Raw genomic sequence first — 4013 nt, forward strand, 5'->3', positions numbered from 1 at the left:
AGAAAGGATTGAAACAAAAATAGATCAGTTGAACAACCTGGTTAATGTGACTCTTAAAGCTGTGAATGCAGTCATGGCAAACATTCCCACTCCAGAAAGAGGAAGACCACCCCACAATAGAGGAAGAGGCAGAGGCATGGGGCTCTTTGGAGTAGGGACATGCCAACCACAGCATGAGATGGAGGAAGAGGTCAACTTAGAATCAGATGAGTTCATGATGGAAGAAGGTAACTACTTAGTTAGGAATAAAGATGTCAAGGTAGAAATCCCTGATTTCCATGGTAGTTTAAATCCTGAGGATTTATTAGACTAGCTTAGATCTGTTGAAAGAGTATTTGAGTTTAAGGGATACAATGATAGGAAAGCCTTTAAGGTTTCCATTTTAAAACTCAAAGGATATGCATATCTTTGGTATGAAAACATGAAATACCAAAGAATTAGAAATGGCAAAGAACCAGTTAGGTCTTGGGCTAAACTGAAAAAGAAATTAAAAGAGAAGTTTATAACCAAATACTACACCCAGGATATGTTTATCAGACTGACACAGTTGAGACAAGACCAACAATCTGTTGAGAACTATCTTAGAAACTTTGAGCAATTGACCCCGCAATGTGAAATTACTGAGAAGTCGGAGTAAAAGATTGCTAGGTCTGTTGAGGGTCTAGATCCTAATATTTCTAGCAGAGTAAAGATGAAGCAAGTATGGGCATTTCATGAAGCTGTCAATCTGGCTTTGAGGATTGAGAAACTGGGAAAGGTAAAACCTGTGATACCTAATTTCCCACCAAACCAGCATTCAAACCTTATACTGGTGTTAGAATCACTAAGATACCAAAACCAACAACCCAACCTACAGGAGACAAGGGAAAGAAACCCATGTACCCTAAGGCTAACCCACCTCTATCCAGGGACAAAATCAAGTGTTTCCAGTGCCAAGGTTTTGGCCATTTCAAGAAGGATTGTCCTTCTAACAGAGCTCTCACAGCTATGGAGATTGAAGAGTGGGAAAGGGAAGGGCTAGTTGAGTATGAGGAAGATGAAACTCTAGTCCTAGAGGAAGTGGAAACTGAGGAGGGGACAGACCAGGGACATATTGTAGCACACCCTGACACAGAGCACAGTTTGGTGCTATGGAGGTTCATGCACTCTCAGCTAGCTCGTCTAGAAGCTGATCAAAGATCCCTAATCTTCAGGAGTAGATGCATTCTCCAAGGGATAGTGTGCAATATGATCATTGATGGAGGTAGTTGTACCAATGTAGCTTCCACCACTATGATCAGCAAACTAAGCTTACCCACCCAAGATCATCCAACTCCATACAGATTAAGGTGGTTGAGGAAGGGCTCTGAGGTAAAGGTTGATAAGCAATGCATTGTTTTCTTTTCAATTAGAAATGTATAAAAAGATAAAGTGTTGTGTGATGTGGTTCCTATGGATCCATGCCACCGACTGCTAGGGAGGCCATGGGAGTTTGATAGGAACACCACTCGCCAGGGCAAGGATACTATTTATGGTTTCAAGCATATTGACAAGAAAGTCACCCTGACTCCCTTGCCACCTAATAAAAGAGGCTATGGAAGCCCTAACATGCCTTAAGAAGTTAATGAGGTACTGTTTTTATTTAAAGCAGCCATGATCAAAGAAATAAGGCAAGAATAACCTATAATAATTATGCTGGCAAGAGAAATCAACATTGAGGAGAGCATTGGTGTGCCTCTAGAGGTTGATCCTCTGATTTAGAGATACAAGGAGGTTTTTCTAGAAGAGTTACCTAGTGGACTACCACCTCTGAGAGGAATTGAGCACTTCATAGATCTTGTACCTGAAGTACTGCCAAACAGGCCAGCTTACAGATGTGATCCCACAGCAACCAAGGAACTGCAGCACCAAATTGAGGAATTGATGACAAAGGGCGTTGTGAGGGAGTCACTTAGTCCATGTGCAGTGCCTGCTTTGTTGGTTCCAAAGAAAGATGGAACTTGGAGGACGTGTAATGATAACAGGGCTATAAATAACATCACAATTAAGTATAGGTTCCCCATTCTATGACTGGATGACATGCTAGATGAGCTCAGTGGAGCCATGATACTCTCTAATGGGTTGTTTGGTTGCCATAAGGGAAGTTAAATTCACATGAACTCCAATTTCACATGAAATGGAAATTCATGTGAATTGTACAAAAAGTGTTTGGTTGGCATATGGGTAATGAATTAATGTGGGAATTGCCGCTTACCTAGGGGGGCTAGGTAAGTTACTTTCTCCATAATGGAGGAACTTAAATTCCATGAGAAGTTCCACTTCCCATGATTTTGGCAACCAAACAAGTCCATAATATTGCAATTCATGGGATTTTCAAAATCCCATGAATTTAAAGGGTAACCAAACATGTCCTAAGATGGATCTCAGGCAAGGATATCATCAAGTAAGGATAAGAGAAGGTGATGAATGGAAAATACCTTTCAAAACCAAGCATATTCTGTATGAATGACTTGTCATGCCATTTGGTCTATCCAATGCTCCAAGCACTTTAATGAGGCTATTGACTGAAGTGCCGAGGCCTTGCCTTGGAGGGTTTGTTGTAGTATACTTTGATGACATACTCATCTACAGCAGCAGTCCAATTGAGCATCTGTCACACTTGGAAGCAGTTTTTAAAATTCTCAGGCAACAGAAGTTGTATGGAAAGCTTGAGAAATTTACTTTCATGGTCAATGAGGTAGCATTTCTAGGGTACATAATATCTGGGAGAGGAATATCAGTTGATCAGGAGAAGATCAAGGCAATGCAGACATGGTAAATTCCACAAATAATCACAAAAGGGGAGTCCATGGTCTAACATCTTTTTACAAAAGGTTTAGCTCAGTTATTGCACCTATCACTGAGTGCATGGGGAAAGGAGATTTCCATTGCATTGAAGCTGCCCAACAGTCCTTTGAGAAAATCAAGAAAGTAATGTGTGAGACTCTAATTCTGAAGTTGCCAAACTTTGATCATTTTTTTTTTTGGTGAAATGTGAGTAGATAGTATATATCAAAACTTTGCAAGTATACAACCAAAGTTCAAGAGTATCAGCCTAAACATGCTAATAATACTCCTACAAAGAAGTAAGGAAACCAATACAAACAAGAGAACCTAGCTAGTATCTTGGCAAACAGTAGGGACCAAACCGCATCTCCTAAGCCATTCTATGTCGACTCAGGTCCTTGCCAATCATGAGACGTATCCTTCGCTTAGCTTCCTCCCTAACACACTCAGCTACCTTGTCAGGCCTTATTAGAGTTGCATTTTGTTGAGCATTGTTCCTTTGGTACCAGATATATTAATAACAGGTTGTCCATAGCATCGAATGAACTCCTGATTTCAGACCTGTTCTACCCGAGCTTATCATAGGCACATCAATTCTTAAACCACACCAGTTTTCAATACACCGCAGCACATTTCTACTGTAATCACATTTGAAGAACATATGCTCAATTGTTTCAGCTGCACATTCACAATTGCAGCGGTTGCTTTCCTGGCAATAACCAATTATGAAAAGCTTCTCCCTGACATTGAGCCCATTATTTATAGCAATCCAAGTGATAACAGCATACTTGGAAACATTCCACTTATTCCATACCACTGTATACTAGTCTTGCTTATTTTGCATATGCCTGAGCCAATCATATTCATGTTTTATAGAGTACCCATCTGAGTCAGGAGTCCATTGATCATTCACATAGGCCAGTTTCATCTTTTCCTTGACTTTACATATTGATTTCTGTGCCCAAGCAGCATCTACAAGTGGTCTGTAATCGTGCCAGCTTCATTCTTTAGATAGATATGAATTATCCACCTAACCCAGAGTCTATCAGCCTTGTCATATATCCAATCTACCAGTTTGGCCACGGTGGCAACATTCCAGGTCTCAGCTTTTTTGATTCCCAGACCTCCTTCCTCTTTTGGTAAAGTTATTTTATCCCAAGCAATTAGAGGGACCCTGTGATAATCAGAACTCCCATCCTATAAGAAAT

Source organism: Silene latifolia, chromosome 2 (assembly GCF_048544455.1).
Source record: "Silene latifolia isolate original U9 population chromosome 2, ASM4854445v1, whole genome shotgun sequence".
Lineage (NCBI taxonomy): Eukaryota > Viridiplantae > Streptophyta > Magnoliopsida > Caryophyllales > Caryophyllaceae > Silene > Silene latifolia.